General features: G+C 43.1%; 1 protein-coding gene across 50 annotated transcripts in view; it reads left to right on the top strand.

The window, feature by feature from the left end:
- Nucleotides 1–20,479, top strand: part of R3HDM2 (R3H domain containing 2) — a 176,089-nt gene that overhangs the window by 69,962 nt on the left and 85,648 nt on the right. For 5 of the 50 annotated variants that reach the window (XM_089308582.1, XM_089308578.1, XM_089308575.1 and 2 more), the window contains one exon: nucleotides 17,889–18,023. The exons of the other annotated variants lie outside the window; for them this stretch is intronic. The gene's annotated coding sequence lies outside the window, so the exon portion shown is untranslated. The remainder of the gene's footprint in view (nucleotides 1–17,888; nucleotides 18,024–20,479) is intronic. 50 annotated transcript variants of the gene reach the window in all.

The raw sequence follows: 20,479 nt of genomic DNA, 5'->3' as shown, positions 1-20,479 counted from the left end.
AGAACGGGCCATCAAAGAAGGAGGTACCTTTCTCTGAAGGGAGGAGAGAACTTCCACTTTGACTGTGACTTTGTCTAAATAAAATTGGAGTTGGCGAACTCAAAAGGCTTCCATAGCCTTGGCAACTCACAACAAGAGCCTCGGGTGATTACTGACGCCATAAACAAGAGAGTCAATTGTTAAATCAACAATAGGAGTCACTGTGCACTTACTCCCCATGTAGGATCTCTGTCCTTAATGTGTTGTACAATGTAAATTAATGCTATAACTAGTATTCAAACAGTAATTTACACTTTGTGTTTCTGTGTGGGTGCAAACTGTTGAAATCTGTACTTAGTATATACTAAATTGATCTTCTGTATATAAAGATAATTGAAAATGAATATTGATGTGAATGGGATGGGAGAGGGAGCGGGAGATGGGATGGTTGCGGGTGGGATGGAGGTTATGGGGGAAAAAGACACTATAATCCAAAAGCTGTTCTTTGGAAATTTATATTTATTAAATAAAAGTTAAAAAAAATATGTTCTGTTGGAGTCTTAGGGATATTGTTTGGGGGGTGACATTCGAAGTAATATTCGCTGTAATTTTTCTAAATTTAAAAAAAATTATAGGGGCTGGTGTTGTGGCATAGTAAGTTAAGCCACCACCTGCGATGCTGGCATTCCATATGGTCACCGGTTTGAGACCTGGCTACTCCACTTCCAATCCAGCTAATGTGACTGAGAAAGTAGCAGAAGATGGCCCAAGTGCTTTGACCCCTGCACCCATGTGGGAGACCCAGAAGAAACTCAAAGCTTCTGGCTTTGGCCTGACCCAGCCATGGCCATTGCAGGCAACTGGGGAGTAAACCAGCAGATGGAAGATCTCTCTCTTCTCTTTCTTTCTTTCTTTCTTTCTTCCTTCCTTTCTTCTTTCTTTCTTCCTTTCTTCTTTCTCTCTCTCTCTCTCTCTCTCGCTTTCTCGCTTTCTCTTTTTCTTTCTCTCTTTCTCTCTCTCCCTCCCTCCCTTTCTTTCTTTCCTTTCTTCCTTTCCCTCCCTCCCCCCCTTTCTCTCTCTCTCTCTCCCTCTCTCTCTCTCTCTCTCTTCTGTGTGTGTGTCTTCCTTTCTCTGTAATTCTGCCTTTCAAATAAATAAAACATAAAAATCTTTAAAAGTCCAAGAGCTCATTTATGAGTTTCTCTTCATCACTTATCTTAAGAAGTTTGAATATAACGTGCCTTGGTAGCTTGTTTTCTGATTTTTCTTTTTTGGGGTTTTTGAATATTTATATCTGTAGAAACCCAAAATAGGAAAATCATGAAGAGAGCTATACCAACACACATCTTTATCAATAAAGGCAAACTCTTTATTTTTTTAAAGATTTATTTTATTTTTAAAAGAGTTAACAGGGGCTGGCACTGTGGCGTAGCAGGTAAAGCCACTGCCTGCAGTGCAGGCATCCCATATGAGTGCCAGTTCAAGTCCTGGCTGCTCCACTTCCAACCCAGCTCTCTGCCATGGCCTGGGAAAGCAGTAGAAGATGGCCCAAGTGCTTGGGCTCCTGCACCCCTGTGGGAGATCTGAAAGAAGCTCCTGGCTTTGGGTTGGCCCAGCTCCAGCTGTTGCAATCATCTGGGGAGTGAACCAGCAGATGGAAGACCTCTGTGCCTCTGCCTCTGTAACTCTGCATTTCAAATAAATTAATTAAATAGAAAAAAAGACTATAACTTAAAACAAAAAAAAGACAGTTACAGAAAGAGACAGAGAGGGGTCTTCTTTCTGTTGGTTCATTCCCCAAAAGCTGCAGTGGCTAGAGCTGAGCCTATCGGAAGCCAGGAGCCAGAAGCTTCTTCCAGGTCTCCTACATGGGTGCATGGGCCCAGGGACTTGAGCCATCCTCTGCTGCTTTCCATGTGGATTAGCAGGAAGCTGGATTGGAAGTGGAGCAACCAGGACTTGAACTGGCACCCACATAGGATACCAGTACTGAAGGCTGAGTCTTTTAATCTGCACCACAGCACGGCCCCCAAAGGGAAAGTCTTAAAAGAAGGAAAGGGTGTGATAAATCACATTATAAACAGAAGAACTGAAGTTTAGACTGAATTGTGTCTCCCACAAATTCATATGTTGAAGTCTTATCTCACCAGTACCTTAGAATGTAACTGTTTTTAGACATAGGACCTTTACAGAGGTGATCAAGTTAAAAACGAAGTCAGTGGGACCAGTGTTATGGCACAGCAGGTTAAGCTGGTGCTTGCAATGCCATCGTGCTGTGTAGGTGCTAGTTCAAATCCTGACTGCTCCACTGCTGATCCAGCTCCCTGCTAATGTGCCTGAAAAAGCAGCAGAAGATGGCTTAGTAGTTGGGTCCCTGCCACCCAATGTGGGAGACCTTGATGGAGCTCCCAGCTCCTGGCTTCAGTCTAGCCCAGCCCCAGCCATTGCTGCCATTTGGGGAGTAGTGAACCAGTGGATGAACAATCTCTTTTTCTGTAATTCCACCTTCCAAATAAATAAAGTAAATCTTTAAAAAAAAAAAAAAAAAGCTCAGTAAGGTGGGTCTTAATCTCATCTGACTGATGTCTTTCTATAAAGAGTAAAGTTAGACACAGAGGAACACCAGGAGCACAGGCACGTAAACATGGAAGAGACCAAGTAAAGACACAGTGGAGGGCAGGAGGGCAGCCGTCTGGAAGCCGAAAAAGTGGGGCCCCAGGAAAAACTACATTTGCTGACGTCTGATTTAAGAATTCTAGTCTCCAGGACAGTGAGAAAATAAACATGTTGTTTAAGCTCTTCAGTGTGTGCTGTATTTTTATAGTAGCCCTAGCAAACTAGTACAAAGCAGGAATTACAACAGACTTTCATCAGAATCATTGGGAACCAGAAAATACTGAAGTAATAATGTTGAAAATGCTCAGTGACAAACCTGTCAACCTAAATTTCTGTGTGCAATGAATTGTGAGGAAATGGGAATTATTGCTAATAAGAAAAATTTCTTTTGGGGATGGTGAAAATATTCTAAAATTGATGTTGGTGATGGAAGCACAACTCTGGCTATATGGAAAGCCATTGAAGTATATACTTTAAGTGGGTAAATTATATAGTTTATGAATGATATCACAATAAGAAATATAGATAAAGTTTTTCAAATACATATGGGAACTGATTGAATTCATCATTATCAGACCATCATAAGAAATGGTAAAGACAGGAGAAATCTATTCCAGCAGAAGTTTGAATCTAATAGAATTAAGAAAATCAGAAGTATTTGCAGAAATATGTGAATTATTTTTAAAAATTCATGTCAGAATAATTGCCTGTTTAAAACAAACTAATAAAGCTGTATCGTGAAGTTTATAACATGTTAAACTGAAATGGATGACAGCAGTTGCCGACAAAAGGTTGGGAAAAGGGGACAGCATTGTGGCACAGTGAATTAAGTCACCACCTGTGATGCCAGTATTCCATGGGAGCACAAGTTTGGGTCTTGGCTGCTCTGCTTCCAGCCAGCTCTCTGCTAATATGTGTGGGAAAGCAGCAGAAGATGGCCCAAGTACTTGGCCCTTTGCCACCCGTGTGGGAGACTGGTGGAATTCCTGGCTCCTGGCTTTGGCCTGGACCAGCGCTGGCTGTTGTGCGCATTTGGGGAGTGAACCAGCAGATGGAAAATCTCCTCCCCTCCCCTCCCCTCCCCTCCCCTCCCCTCCCCTCCCCTCTCTCCTCCTCTCTCTGCCTTTCAAGCAAACATATACATAAATATTTTTTTGAAAAGTTGAGAGAAGTGAGATAAAAATATTTTTCCTAAGGTTCTTATAGTTTATTACTTGGAGGTAGATTGTGATAAACTCTAAAGCAGGGATGGGAAACCTTTTTTCTGCCAAGGACTATTTGAATATTTGTAACAGCATTCATGGACCATACAAAATTATAATTTAAAAATTAGCTTACTATAGATTTATTGAATTTCTAGTCCTACTTGCATTTCTCTTGGCAAGGCCAGACCAAATAATTTTGTGAGCTTTATATGATCTGTGGGCTAGACACTTCCTACCCCTGCTCTACAAAGAAACTGCTTTAAAAGTAAAGGTGTAGGGGCCAGCTCTATGGCATAGCAGGTAAAACCACAACCTGCAGTTCCAGCATCCCATATGGGCGCTGGTTCGAGTGCTGGCTGTTCTGCTTCTGATCCAGCTCTCTGCTATAGCCTGGGAAAGCAGTAGAAGATGGCCCAAGTCCTTGGGCTCCTGCATCTGTGTAGGAGATCTGGAAGAAGGTCCTGGCTTTAGATCAGCATAGCTCTGGCTGTTGCAGCCAACTGTGGAGTGAACCAGCAGATGAAAGACCTCTTTCTACCTCTCCTTCTCTCTGTGTGTAATTATTTCAAATAAATAAATATTTAAAAAAATATAAAGGGGTGGGCATTGTGGCACAGTGTATTTAAGCTGCTGCCTGGGATGCCCATATACCATATCAGAGTGACTGGGTTTAAGTCCCACATCTTCTTCTTATCCAGCTCCCTGCTACTGTGTATCCTGAAAGGCAGCAGGTGATGGCTCAAGTACTTGGGTTCCTGCCACCCACATGGGAGATCTGGATGCAGTTCCTGGCTCCTGGCTTTGGCATGGCCCAGCTGTGGCTGTTGGTGGTCATTTGGGGAATGAACCAGTAGATGGAAGATCTCTCCCTCTATGTCTGTTTTTCTGTCTGTCCTTCTCCCCCCCCCCCCAACATTTCTTTACCTTTCAAATAAAAATAAAAAGCAAAGAGGTATAACTAATAAGCCAATAAAGGAGATAACATTGCTAGTTAACCTAAAAGATGTCCAAAAAATGGAAAATGAACATTTTGAAAAATAGAAAACAAATAGCAAGGTGGTCAATTTAAATCCTAACATATAATAATCATCTTAAATACAAGTTATCTAAATACCAAAATTAATGGGTGAAAACTATTAGAGTGACTTGAGAGCAAGATTCAACTAAGTATTGTCTATGAAAAGCCCTTGCTTCGCAGACACAGACTAGAAGTAGAAGGATGAAAGAAGATATACTATGCAAACACTAATCAGAAGTAGGAGTTACTGTATTAATAACAGTAGATTTAAGAGCAAGGATTATTACCATGGGTATAGGAGCTGACTTAGTGATGAAAAAAGGTGTCAGGTCTTTCAGAGGACCCAATTAGCATAACCATTTATGCATTTAATAACAGCTTCAAATTCATGAAGCAAAAGTAAAGTGGAAGAAAGAGAACCCACCAGTATTTGTGGAGATTTTGATAACACTCTCAATAATTGAAAGAACAAATTTTAAAAATCAGTAATTGGCCTAGTCAGCTTTTACAAACCATGCCAACAAAAGCACGATACTTATTCTTTCCTAGTGTTCATGGTTCTAGTATTTTGATAGTTTCATAGTATCTTTATGGTAAGATAGACTGTATTCTGGGCCATGAAAAAAGTTTTAGTAGATTAAGGATTTAAATTGTATAAAATATGTTGTTTTATCAAAAAGGGATTAGGATGGGATGAGTATTTGAGGTTTTGTATAGCAATTAAGATGCAGCTTGGGATTCCTGTATCTCATGACAGATTGCCTTGGTTCAAGACCACCTGCATTTAGGATTACAGCTTCTTGCTAACACATACTCTGGGAAGCAGGAGGTGGTGGCTCAAGTACTTGGACCCTTGCCATGCAGGGGACCTGGATTAAAATCCAGTTTCCCGGCCGGCGCCGCGGCTCACTAGGCTAATCCTCCACCTTGTGGCGCCGGCACACCGGGTTCTAGTCCCAGTCGGGGCGCCGGATTCTGTCCCGGTTGCCCCTCTTCCAGGCCAGCTCTCTGCTGTGGCCCGGGAGTGCAGTGGAGGATGGCCCAAGTCCTTGGGCCCTGCACCCCATGGGAGACCAGGATAAGTACCTGGCTCCTGCCATCCATCAGTGTGGTGCGCCGGTTGCAGCCCGCCAGCCGCGGTGGCCATTGGAGGGTGAACCAACGGCAAAGGAAGACCTTTCTCTCTGTCTCTCTCTCTCACTGTCCACTCTGCCTGTCAAAAAAAAAAAAAAAAAAAATCCAGTTTCCTGGGCTTGGCCTGGACTACCCCTGGATGTTTTGGGCATTTGGAGAGTGATCCAATGGATGAAAGGTTTTCTGTCTCTCTGCCTTTATTTTCTTTCTTTCTTTATTTGAAAGGTAGAGTTGCAGACAGGGAGAGGCAGAGGAAGAGAGAGAGAAGTCTTCATCTGCTGGTTCACTTGTCAAATGGCCAAAATCACCAGGGCTGGGCCAGACCAAAGACAGGAGCCAGGAGCTTCATCTGGGTCTCCCACACGGGTGCAGGGATCCAAGCACTTGGGCCATCTTCCGCTGCTTTCTCAGGTACATTAACAGGGAGGTGGATTGGAAGTGTAGCAGCTGGGACTCGAACCTGCACCCTTAAGGGATGCCAGCACAGCAGTTGGTGGCTTTACTACAAGGCTGGACCATTTAGTTTTTATGCCAAAGGCCGACCCAACAACTTTTTGAAAATAAAGGGGTTAGGGGCCAGTGTTATGGTACAGCCTGTGGGGAGCAGCTCGGACTGGACTGAGTTGCTGGAGTTGAGACTTATTCTATGCACCTGCTCTCCCACAATATGGCGCTGGGAGAGAAGAAAACAGCTTCTACACAGCTGCCTCCAGTTCAGCCAATAAACTGTAGGACTTGCTCCTGATTGGAGGAGAGCAGCGTGCTCGGCGTGTGGGCAGCCGAGTTGGGATTGGCAGAGGAGGACTATAAAGGAGGAGAGAGACGGCATGCACCAGGAACATCTAAGAGGAACATCTAAGGGGAACATCTAAGGGAACACCTGTGCAGCCCCCGAGAGAGCCGGCCGGCGGTATGCCGCTCCCCTGCGGAAGTGGGGAAAGCGGCCAGGGGGAACCGCCCTTCCACGGAGGTGGAAGGGACAGTAGCCAACCCGGGAAGAACCAGCAGCAAACCTGGGAAGGGCCGAGCAGACGAAAGAACAGCACAGGGTCCTGTGTCGTTCCTCCACGAAGAGGGGGAGCGACATAATGGTGCCGTGACTCGGATAAGAAGCCTAGGCAGGGTTCTGTGTCGTTCCTCCATGAAGAGGGGGAGCGACATAATGGTGCCGTGACTCGGATATGAAGCCTAGGCAGGGTTTAGTGTCGTTCCTCCACGAAGAGGGGGAGCGACATAATGGTGCCGTGACTCGGATAAGAAGCCTAGGCAGGGTTCTGTGTCGTTCCTCCACGAAGAGGGGGAGCGACACAGCCGATGTAGCTGTCACCTGTGATTCCAGCATCCCATATGGGCACTGGTTTGTGTCCTGGCTGCGCCACTTGCAATCCACTCCCTGCTAATGGCCTGGGAAAAAGCAGCAGAAGATAGCCCAAGTAGCTGGACCCCAGCCACCCATGTGGGAGACCCGTATGAAGCTCCTGTCTCATGGCTTCAGCCTGGCCCAGCCCTTGTGGTTACAACCATTTGACTACAGCCAGTGGCTAGTTTACTGGTTTACAGTGGCTGGTTTACAAAGATCTCTCTCTTTTTGTCTCTCCTTCTGTCTCTGTAAGTCTAACTTTCAAATAAACAAATAAATCTTTAAAAAAATAAAGGGATTAAATTAGAAATTAGTAACAGAAAAATATCTAGGAAAACCCCAAATATTTGAAAATTAAACACATTCTGAATCAGATATTGGTCAAGAAAAAGTAAGGGAAATTACAAGATGTTTTCAGCAGAATGAATTGAAAACACAACAGCAAATTCTGTGGAATGCAGTTAATACATTACTTAAAGATAAATTTATAGCTTTAGCCGGCGCCGCGGCTCACTAGGCTAATCCTCCGCCTTGCGACGCCGGCACACCGGGTTCTAGTCCTGGTCGGGGCGCCGGATTCTGTCCGGTTGCCCCTCTTCCAGGCCAGCCCTCTGCTGTGGCCAGGGAGTGCAGTGGAGGATGGCCCAGGTGTTTGGGCCCTGCACCCCATGGGAGACCAGGAAAAGCACCTGGCTCCTGGCTCCTGCCATCGGATCAGCGCGGTGCACCGGCCGCAGCGCGCCGGCCGCGGCGGCCATTGGAGGGTGAACCAACGGCAAAAGGAAGACCTTTCTCTCTGTCTCTCTCTCTCATTGTCTACTCTGCCTATCAAAAAATAAAAATAAAAAAAATAAAAAAGATAAATTTATAGCTTTAAATATTTACATTAGAAAGTAGGGAGATTAAACTTCTACCTTAAGAAATTAGAAAAGAAAAGTGAACTTAATAGAAGAGGGGCCAGTACTGTGGCGCAGTAGAAGATGGCCCAAGTCCTTGGGCCCCTGCACTGCATGGGAGACCGGAAGAGGCTCCTGGCTCCTGACTGCAGATGGGTCCAGCCCCAGCCCTTGCAGTCATTTGGGGAGTGAACCAGTGGACGGAAGACATTTCTCTCTGTCTCTCCCTCTCACTTTCTGTAACTCTACCTTTCAAATAAATAAATAAAACAAAAAAATTAAATAGAAGAAAAATAAATTGTATGGACCAGAGCAAAAAAATCAGTGAACTAAAAAACAGGAAAACTATAGGGAAAATCAGTGAAACCAAAAGCTGATCCTTTATCAGATATATTCAGAATTAATAAACTTGGCCAGATATACTAAGAAAGGAAAAGAAGATACACGTTAGTATCAGGTACAAGGAATGATTCATTGATGATTCTGTAGACATTGAAAAAATAATGGAGAACCACAAACCATTCTAAGGCAATAAATCTAACAATTTATATTACCTGGACAAATTCCTTGAAAGATACAAACTGGTAAAGCCCAAAATGAAATATAATCTGAGTAGATCTCTGTGTGAGAAATTGTAGTTGAGTTTTTTCCCACAATATCAGATGACTTTACTGTTGTAGTCTGCCAACAATTTAGGGAAGAAATGCCATTTCCATGCAATTTGAGGAACATGGGAGTGGAGTTCAACTTTGCCCACCTGGAAGGGACAGGCATTTAGTCTAGCAGTTGAGATGCCCATGTACCACATCAGACTACCCGGGTTAGAGACCTGGCCCTGGCTCTTGACTCCAGCTTCCTGCAGACCCTGGGAAGCAGTGGTGATAGCTAAAGTAATTGGGTTCCCTGCTACCCACATGGGAGATCCAGGTTGAGTTTCTGACTCTCAACTTTTGCCTGAGAGAGAGAGAGAGAGGAAGAATCCTCCATCCACTTGGTTCACTCCCTAAATGGCTTCAATGACCATGGCTGGGCTAGGCTGAAGGCAAGAGTCCCGTCTGGGTCTTCCTTGTGGGTAGCAGGGGCCCAGGCACTTGGTTCATCTTCGGCTGCTCTCCCAGGGAGCTGAATTGGAAGTGGAGCAATCAAGACTTGAACAGAATCCAGATGGTATACTGGCGCTGCAGGTGCACCATGGCACTGGCCCCATCCAAACCGAATGTTGATGAGGATGTGGAGGAACTGAAACTCTCATGTTATTGATGGAAATATAAAATAGTACAACCATTTTGAAACTTTTTTTTTTGCTTTATTTTATTTATTTATTTTTTGAGAGGCACAGAGAAAGAACACTCTCATTTACTGGTTTACTCGTTTTTTCAAAAAATTGATTTATTTATTTGAAAGGCAGAGTTACAGGGTGGGGGAGTGTCTTCCATCCACTGGTTCACTCCCCAAATGGCCACAACAGCCAGAACTGGGCCTATCCAAAGCCAGGAGTCTGGAGCCTCTTCCAGGTCTCCCACATGGGTGCAAGGGCCCAAGCATCTGGGCCATCTTCCGCTGCTTTCTCAGGCCATAGCAGAAAGCTGGATTGGAAGTGGATCAGCCGTGATCGAACTGGTTCCCACATGGGATGCCGGCACCGCAAGTGGAGGCTTTACTCGCTGAGCCACAGTGCTGGCCCTTAATTTACTCTCTTGAGATGCTCACAATAGCTGAGTCAAGGCTGAAGTTGGAAGCCAGGAACCCAATCCACATCTCCGAGTGAGTGGCAGAAAACAGTTGCTTGAGCTGTCATTGCCGTCTCCTATGGTCTGCATTAGCAGGAAACTGGAGTTAAGGTGTAGAGCCAGGGATGGAACCCAAGCGCTCCTATAGGGCATCTTAACTGGTATCTTAACCACTGTTCCAAATACTCAGCTCTGTTTCCTGATTATTATTTAAAAATTCTTTTTTTTTTTTGTCTTTTGTAAAGATTTATTATTTGAAAGAGTTACAGAGATGGATAGGGAGAGAGAGACAGAGACAGAGATCTTCTGTCCACTGGGTTTACCCTCCAGAGGGCCGCAATGGCTGGCCAAGTTGAAGGAGCCTAGAACTCCATCCATGTGTCCCATGTGGGTAGCAGGGGTTCAAGGGCTTGGGACATCTTCAGTTACCTTCTCAAGTGCATTAGTAGGGAGCTGGATGGGAAGCAGAGCTGCTGGGGCTCAAACTGATGCCCATATGGGATGGCAGCATTGAAGGTGGCAGCTTAACTCACTGTACCACAATGCTGACCTTAAGATTCTTCAATATTTGCTTCTAAAAGTTTTAAGGACTTGAACCAGCATGCATATGGGATGCCTGTATGAAGATGGTGGCTTAATCCACTGCGCCACAATCCTGGTCCCTTAAAGAAACTTGTATTTAATATTTGAAGGCAGAGATCATTTTTGCATTTGCAGATTCACTTACCAAATGACCCCAATGACCAGGACTGGGCCAGGTGGAAACCAGGAGTTAGAAACTTAATCCAAATTTCCCAGAGGTTTGGTAGGGACCCAACTACTTGAATCAAAATCTGCAGCCTCCCAGGGTGTGCATATTAGAAGGAAGCTGTGGAGGGCCAGCACTGTGGCAGAGTGGATAAAGCCACCACCTGCAGAACCGGCATCCCATACGCGTGCTGATTCAAGTCCCAGCTGCTCCACTTCCAATCCAGCTCTCTGCTATGGCCTGGGAAAGCAGTAGAAGATGGCCCAGGTCCTTGGGCCCCTTCACCCATGTGGGAGACCTGGAAGAAGTTCCTGGCTCCTAGCTTCGGATTGGAGAGTGAACCAGCAGATGGAAGAGCTCTCTCTCTGCCTCTCCTCTCTCTGTGTAACTCTGACTTTCAAATAAATAAATAAATATTTTAAAAGAAGAAGAAGAAAGCTGTAGAGCTGGGACTTAAACCCAGACACCCTGAAGAAGGATTTTTTTTTTTTTTTTAAGATTTATTTATTTGAAAGAGTTGCAGAGAGACAAAGACAGAGAGGCAGAGAGAGAGTCTTCTATGTGCTGGTTCACTCCCCAGATGGCTACAACAGCCGGAGCTGTGCCAATTTGAAGCCAGGAGCCAGAAGCTTCTTCTAGGTCTCCCACGAGGGTACCGGGCCCCAAGGACTTGTGCCATCCTTTACTGCTTTCCCAGGCCATAGCAGAGAGCTGGATCAGAAGTGGAGCAGCCAGGACTCAAACCGGTACCCATTATGGGATGCCAGCACTGCAGGTGGCAGCTTTACCTGCTATGCCACAGCGCCAGCCCCTGAAGAAGGATCTTAACCGCTACATATTCATCCTCTGTGAACTTTTTGTAGCTTACGTGTAGTAGTGCTAATTTCTCTAGCTTGATCATCTTGATCTAATTCCATTGACATTTTTGTTGAAATTGAATTGAATTGAACATGGGGGAACCTGGATTCTGAATTTTCCCAGCCGTAGATAAGATAACCCTGTTTGGGTTATTTCTGCCCATCAATAATGTTTTGCGGCTTTTTCATTTAAAATACAAGTTTTTTCCCTCAGGTTATATTTATTCCTATGTAGTATTGGTAATTACTCTGTGAGTTCCATTTTTCTGTTGTTAGAATATAGGTGCATTGTTAATTTTAGTATGTTGATCTTTATGTTAGATGAACTCTTAAACGGTAAATGCTTGGCACTTAGATTTTCTTGGATTCTAGACAGTTACATTGACTAAATTTAGGAAAGCTTTGTCTTTCTAATTCTTAAACCTCCTTTCTTTTTTGTGTCTCATTCTTTTGTATAAGCCCTCCCATTTAGTATTGAACAGAGATGGTGATGATGAGTATCTTAATATCATTCCTGACTCCAGTTGATGTTCTTCTTTCCTGTTAAACTCAGTAATAATAATATTGCCTGCAACTTACTTAGTGCCTACTGTATGCCAGTTACTATGCTGGTGATTTGTTTCTAATTTTCATATTTTGCAAGGCATATAGTTGTCTCCATTTTGTAATTTATGATCATAAAGTAGAGAAGCTTGTCAATTCTGTAATTAGTGACTAGAGGTTGGGACTGTTAGTCCTTGTGCCTTAATGCTAGGAAAATGCCCTCAGGGGAGAAGTAGAAAGTCATCCTGACATTTTTCCATCTATGATTCTTCTCTGCTGTATGATGGAGAAGTAGCACACGCTCATACTTTGTCAATACACATCATCCACAGGTGCTACTTTTTGCTTGCTTTCATATCCAGCTGGGGCTGGACCAGGACTCCGTCCAGGTCTCCCATGTGGGTGCAGAACCCCAGGGACTTGGGCCATTTTCTGCAGCTTTCCCATATGCCTCAGCAGGGAGCTGGACGGGCAGTAGAGCAGCTGAGGCCCGAATCACTGCGGCAACACTGACCACGTGTCTGTTCACATAAGCAGATTTTACCTGTCAGGATCACCAGCAGCTCCCTGAATCTCTTTTTTGGTTCTTTAGACATTTGTTGCAGTTTTATTTGCCATCTAGATTTGGTAGATATCTTGAAAGTTTATGTAATGCCTTATCTCTCCTTATTCATATAAGCCTTCTTTGCTTTTCAAAAAGTTTTCTTAGAGGAAATTTGAACAGAAATAGCAATGGAGAATAATCTAAGAACTTGCATAAATCCAACACCCATTTTCAGTACACTCCACACATTGCTGTTACTATTCTAATTGAAGTTGGATTATTTTATTTATGTTAGCAGTTTAATATTTTAGAAACACAGAAGACAGAGAACATTAAAAACATGTACTTGGGGCAGGCTTTTGCCTAGTGATTAAGAAGCCTGCATCCCATATTGCAGGATGTTTAATACGCAGCTCAAGCCTCTGATTCTAGCTTCCTTCTAATGCAGACCCTGGGAAGCAGCGGTGATGGCTGAAGTAATTGGAGCTTGGTGAACTAGAGTCAGCATTGGATTAGAGTGACAGCAAAACCATGATAACAGCATGGAAAGAAATGAAGTTAATATTTTAAAGTAAAGCCAGACATGTCATTTCATCTGTAAATATTTCAGTTTCGTTTGTTACTATGTTATTAATAACTTTTAGAGAATAAATATGATACTATTATCATATTTCACAGAATTAATAAGGATACTTAATCATCTGATACCTATTTTATATGCTCATTCCCCAGTTGTCTGCAGAGTATCTTTCCATTGTGTGAAGTTGGATCCAGGGGCCGGCGTCGTGGCGCACTAGGTTAATCCTCCGCTTGCAGTGCCGGCATCCCATATGGGCACCGGTTCTAGTCCCAGTTGCGCCTCTTCCAGTCGAGCTCTCTGCTGTAGCCTGGGAAAGCAGTAGGAGATGGCCCAAGTGCTTGGGCCCTTGCACCTGCATGGGAGACCAGGAAGAATCACCTGGCTCCTGGTTTCGGATCGGCGTAGCTCCGGCCGTAGCGGCCATTTGGGGAGTGAATCAATGGAAGGAAGACCTTTCTGTCTCTCCCTCTCACTGTCTGTAACTCTACCTATCAAATAAATAAATAAAAATCCTTAAAAAATTGGATCCAAACAAGATCCATACATTTAAACTTTATAGTTGAAAAAAATCTTGAAAACTACAAAGTTCTTATGACCCTTTAATTTTAACTTTTATTTATTTGAAAAAGAGAGAGTTCCCATCTGATGGTTCATTCCCCTAAATGCCCGCAATGGCTGGAGTTGGGCTGGGGTTAAAGCCATGAGTTAGGAATACAATCTAGATTTCCAATTCAACACTGTCTAAATCAGCATAATTTCTCAATGAGTGTTAATGTTAAGTGCTATGATTCCTATAGCTTTATTCTTTCTCAAAATTGTTTTGATTATTTTGACTTTGCCTTTCCATTTAAATATTAGAATTAATTTGTATCTGTAAATAACAACAAAAAACTTTGCTGGAATGTTGAATGGAATGGTACTAAATCTGTAGATCAACTTGGGGAGAATTGACATCATCTATATTGAGTCTTCCAGTCCATGAAAATAGGATAGCTTTCGGTATATTTGGATCATTGAAATTTTTTTATCAATATTTTATAATTTTATTACAGATACTGTATGTATTTTGTTAAGTATATGCCCAAGCGTTTGATTTTGGGGACAATAGTTATAAATTGTATTATTTTTAAAATTTGGTTTTCAGTTATTAGTATGTGGAAATTTTATTAATTCAGCAATGTTGACTTACTGATTCAGCAATGTTGATTTTATGTCTTATGATCTTGCTAAAATAGAGAGATGCCCCCCATCCACTGCTTTACTCCCCAAACTCCCACAATGGTTAGAGCGATGCCAGGTCTGAGCCCTGGTCAGAGGCATGAGCTAGGAACAAATCCAGGTCTCATGAAGTCACAGGAGCCTAATCGTTTAAGCCGGCATTGCTGCCTCTCAGGGTCTGCATTATTGGGAAACTGGATTCAGAAGCTGGGGCTGGGAATTGAACTAAGGTACTCTGCTATGGAAAAAGGGCGTCTTAACCACTAGGCTAAATGCTTGTTCTTGGATTCTTTTTAAAATTGAACCAGTGTTGTATTCTCGGGATAAACCCCTCATAGTTGAAATGCTTTATTCTTTTTATTTATCCTTGGATATAATTTCCTAATATTTTTTGAGACATTTAGTATCTGTGTTCGTGAAGATATTAGTCTAAAGTTTTCTTGTAATGTCTTTGCCTGGTTTTAATATCAAGGTAATGTTGGAAAGTGTTTTTTTTTTTTTTTTCCTTCTATTTTCTGAAGAGATCATATTGAATTGGTATTACTTCTTTAAGTTGTGCTAAGTGTTACTGGAGTAAATATCTGGGCCTTTAGATTTCTTTGATAATTAGAGGATATTCCAGTTTTCTATTTTATATTGGGTAAGTGCAATAGTTTGTGATTTTTAAGGAATTAGTCTATTTCAACTAAGTTGTTGAATTTATGTGTAATGTTTTACTGAATTTATGTGTAGTATTCCCTTATTAGCCAATACCTGCAAGATCTGTGGTGATATCTTTTTTAAAAGATTTATTTATTTATTTGAAAGGCAGAGTTACAGAGAGGCAGAGGCAGAGAGGGCAAGAGAGAGAGAGGTCTTCCATCTGCCAGTTCACTCCCCAAATGGCCACAATGGCTGGAGCTGCGCCTGCCAGGAGCCAGGAACTTCTGGGTCTCCCACGCAGGTGCAAGGGTCCTGGGACTTGTGCCATCTTCTGCTTTCCCAGGCTGTAACAGGGAGCTGAAATGGAAATGGAGCAGCTGGGCTTGAACTGGTGCCCATATGGATGCCGACATTGCAGGCAGCTTTACCCACTATGCCACAGCGCTGGGCCCCAGTGATATCTTCTGTTAATGTTTTCTGTTTTCACAACTGCTGTTAAGAGATTTATCAAGGGGCAGGCGCCATGGTGTAGCAGGTTAAGCTGCCTCTTGCAGTGCCAGCATTCCATATGGGCATCGGTTCAAGACCTAGATGCCCCACTTCTGATCCAGCTCTCTGCTATGGCCCTGGCTACTGGCTTCAGATTGGCAAAGCCCTGGTCATTGCCGTCAATTGGGGAGTGAATCAGTGAATAGAAGACACCCTCCCCCCCCCCCCGCCTCTCCTTCTATGTCTGTGTAACTCTGCCTTTCAAATAAATAAATAAATCCTTTTTTAAAAAAAGATTTATCAAGGAACCAGCTTTTGCTTTCATTGATTCCCTCACTTATTTTTCTTTTTAAGATTTATCTTATTTGAAAGGGAGTGATAGAGAGGGAGAGAGAGGGAAGAGAGAGGTCTTTCCTCTGGTTCACTGCCCAAATGGCCACAATAGCTGGGGCTAGTCTAGGCTGAAGCCAAGAGCCTACAGCTTCAGCCAGGTCTCCCATATGGGTGGTAGGCACTCAAGCATTTGGGCCATCCTCCCTGCCTTCCAGGGCACATTAGCGTGTAGCTGGATCAGAAGTAGAGTAGATGGGCCTCCAACTGGTCCTGTGATTTAGGATGCCTGCATCACAAGTGGCAGGTTGGCTCACTGTGCTGCAGTGTTGCACTCCTACTGCCCAGTTTTTAATTTTATGGGTTTCTGCTTTTTATTATTACCTTAACTCTTGTTGCTTTGAATTTGTTTTGTTGGTTTTTTATTTTGTTTTGCTTTTTGAAGTTTCTTAAGGTGAAAACTTAGATTATTGATACTCGAGACCTTTCTCCTTATATTATTCAGCTCTTGTAGCATTTATAGATTATCCCAGACTGGGTGGCTTTAAAGAGCAGAAATGCATTTCTCATGGTTCCAGAGGCTAGGAAGTTTAAAATCAAGATGTAGGCAAAGTAGATTTTCATTCTGAAGCCTTTCTGCTGACTTGTAGGCAGCTTTATTCTTGCTCTGTGTTCACATAACCTCTTCTTTGTGTGAGTGATGGGAGAGAAATGAGGTTTTCTGGTATCTCTTTCTAGAAGAACATTACTTGGATCAGAATCCACTCTCATGTTCTCATAGAGATTTTGTTACCTTCTTAGAGGCATCATCTTCAAGGGTTAGGTTTTCAACATGTGAATTGTGGGGAGGGCAGGCACAGGGGCACAAGCATTTAGTACAATACACTACTTCTCTTGTTTAAGATTTGTTTTAATATTTATTTGAAAGGCAGAGTGACAAAGAGATGTGGAGAGAGAAAGAGATCTTTCATTCTCTGGTTCTCTCTTGAAATAGCCACAACAGCCTGGACTGGGCCCAAGTAATTGGGCCATCACCTGCTGCTTTCCCAGGCCCATTAGCAGGAAGCTGGATAGGAAGCGGAGCAGCATGACTCAAACCAGCATTCAGATAGCAATGCTGCTGTCTCAAGCTGCCACTTAACAAATCTGCACTACAACGCCAACCCCTAGGGCCGTTTTACTTGTACTGTAAAATTGAACAGAAAATAGTTTCCATAAACTGCTTCTCTGCCCTCTATACACATAAGTTTGTCTTGTTATTAACATCTTGCCTTAGTGTAGAACATGTTAAAATTGGTAGACCTATATTGATACATTATTATTAACTGAAGCCCATAATTTATCTATTTCATTCTTTGTGTTGTGCAGTTCTCTGGATTTTGGCAAATGTATGTCATGTATTCACCATTAAATTACCATACAAAATAGTTTAATCCATTTGGGTTTAACCAGCCTATTTTATTATATTTGAAATGAACTTTTGTTAAAAAGAATTATTTATTTTATTTGAAAGTCAGAGTTACATAGAGGAGAGGCAGAGAGAGAAAGAGAGAGAGAGGTCTTTAATCCGCTGGTTCACTCCCCAATTGGCCACAACAGCCAGAGCTGTGCTAATCTGAAGCCAGGAGTCAGGAGCTTCTTCTGGGTCTCCCATGCGGGTGCAGAGGCTCAAGGACTTAGGCCATCTTTCACTGCTTTCCCAGGCCATAGCAGAGCTGGATTGAAAGTGGTGCAGCTGGGTCTCAAACCTGCGCTCCTATGGGATGCAGGCACTGCAGGTGGCGGCTTTACCCGCTACGCAACAGCGCTGGCCCCTGAAGTGAACTTCTTACAGATAGCATGTAGTTGGGTTATGTTATTTAATCTGTTTGGACAATATCTATTGTTTAATTGTCATTTTTAGACTGTTTACATTTAATGTAATTATTGATACATTTACATTTTTGGTTTATCATTTTATTGTTTTTGTTGTTGTTCCTCTCTTTTCTTGCCTTTTCAGTTATTGGAACATGGAGTGAGCCATCACTTAGAACACATGTATCCCGTACTGGAATGCTGATTTGGGTCCCAGCTACTCCCTACCTATCCAGCTTTCTGCTGATGCATCCCCGGGAGGCAGCAGATGATGCCTCAGGTGCTTGGCCTCCCCTACCCTCATGACAGACCTGGGTGGAGTACTAGGCTCCTAGTTTCAGCCTGGGCCAGCTATGGTTGTTAGAGGCACTTGGGGAGTGAACCAACAGATGCAGACGTTTCTCTCTGTGTGTGTGTGTGTGTGTGTGTGTGTGTGTGGGTGGGTGGGTAGGTGGGTGTATGTGACTCTGCTGTTCAGGTAGATGAAAATAAATAAACACTTTTTTAAAAAAAACTATGGGCTAGCATTGTGGTGTACCAGGTTAAGCTGACGTCTGTGATGTCAGCATCCCATATGGGCACTGGTTCAGGTCCCAGCTGCTCCACTTCCAATCCAGCACCCTGCTAATGTACCTGGGAAAGCAGCTGAAGATGGCCCAAGTGCATGGGCCCCTGCATCCTCCTGGGAGACCTGGATGAAGTTCCTGGGGTTAGCCTGGCCCATCCCTGGCCATTGTGGCCGTTTAGGGAGTGAACCAGCAGATGGATGCTCTCTCCCTCTCTGTTTCTCTGTCTATAACTCTGCCTTTCTTTCTTTTTTTAAAAAAAAGATTCATTATTTTTATTTATTTCAAAGAGTTTCAGAGAGAGGGAGAGACAGAATCGTCATCCACTCATTCACTCTCCAAATGGCTGCAGTGGTTGGGGCTGGGACAGGCCATGCCGGAAGCCAAGAGCTTCATCCAGGTTTCCCACATGAGTGCGGGGACTCAAGCATTTGAGCCATCTTCCACTGTTTTTCCCAGGCCATTAGCAGAGATCTGGGTCAGAAGTAGAGCAGCTGGAATACAAACTGATGCCCATAAGGGATGCTGGTGTTGCCGGTGGAGGCTTTATCTGCTACATCACAACACTAGCCCCACTCTGCCTTTGAAATAAATGAATAAACCTTTTACTATAAATAGGTATCCAATTTTAATTGTTTTATTTATGTATTAGATTTTGACTGTATCTCTCTCTTTTTTTTAAAGATTTATTTATTTATTTGAAAGAGTTACACAGAGAGAGAAGGAGAGGCAGAGAGAGAGATAGAGGTCTTCCATCTGCTGGTTCACTCTCCAACTGGCTGCAACAGCCGGAGCTGCACCAATCCAAAGCCAGGAGCTAGGAGCTTCTTCCAGGTCTCCCATGCAGGTGCAGGGGCCCAAGGACTTGGGTCATCTTCTGCTGCTTTCCCAGGCCATGCAGAGAGCTGGATTGGAAGTGGAGCAGCCAGGTCTCGAACCGGCACCCATATGAGATGCCTGTGTTTCAGGCCAGGTCATTAACACACTGCACCACAGCGCCAGCCCCAGCCATCCAAGTTCTGTACCAGCAAAATAGTGAGTCAGAAGCTAGAGTAAGGAGTTACTCCAGTGTATAGCCTGGCTGTCTTAACCCATGTCTTAACTGTGAAACTATGTAACTGCCCCATTTTAGAGTAGGTTTACAGCAATGGATTCTGTTACTTTTTCTTCATCCAAGAATGTATTTATTTCATCTTCATTTCTGACATATATTTTCTATAAATATGGAATTTTGCATTTATAGTTATTTGAATAAAATAATTTTAAAATATTTTATTTTTAAAATATCCTCTTTCTCCATGTTACCACCAGCAGCTCTCTTGGATAATAGCCATTCTTTTTTTTTTTTTTTTTAAGATTTATTTGAAAGGCAGAGTTACAGAGAGACAGACAGACAGACATCTTCCATCTGCTGGTTCACTCCCAAGTGGCGGAAATGGCCAGAGCTGGGTGAATCTGGAGCCAGGAGCCAGGAGCTTCCTCCAAGTCTCCCATGTGGTTATAGGGGCTCATGTACTTGGGCCATCTTCTGCTGTTTTCCCAGGCCATTAGCAAGGAGCTGGATCAGAAGTAGAGCATCTGAGACTCAAACCGGTGCCAATATTGGATGCTGACACCACAAACAGTAGCTTTATCCGCTACGCCACAGCACTGGGTCTGGAACATTTTTATGATACCTAGTTTAAGATCATTGTCAGGCAATTAAAATCCAATGTCTGTGTCATCTTGATGTTTTGACCATTCATTCCTTTTCCTGTGTGAATTGAAATTATCTTGATTATTCAAGTAAATTTACTTGATTCTTCAAGTAAATTTAGGTTGGTTGTGTCCTACAAGTTTGAATATTACATTGTGAGTGTCTGGATTTTCTTTAAATTTTATAGTGAATGTTAGGTTTTGTTTTAGTGCCCATTTGACCTGGTTTTCAGCTTGCAAATTCTGACTGGCTCATGGTAGGAACATAAGCCTATTGCAAATATGTGTTTGAATGAATGAGTAGATGCGTCTTTCTGTAGTAATAGAGATTATTACTACATTTCCTTGGAGTCTTAGAAATTAGAACCTGAATGTTGTGCCTAAATTTGCTGTCTCAGAGTCTTGTATACTTTATAGAATTACTACTTCATTGTCCTGATCTCCTTTATTTATTTATCTTTGGTCCCACTTTTAT

This window comes from Oryctolagus cuniculus, chromosome 11 (genome assembly GCF_051225735.1).
Source record: "Oryctolagus cuniculus isolate XC-2025 breed Fujian yellow rabbit chromosome 11, ASM5122573v1, whole genome shotgun sequence".
NCBI classification, from domain to species: Eukaryota; Metazoa; Chordata; class Mammalia; order Lagomorpha; family Leporidae; genus Oryctolagus; species Oryctolagus cuniculus.
Note: the sequence above shows the minus strand (reverse complement) of the source record. Positions and strands in the feature narration are given on the sequence as shown.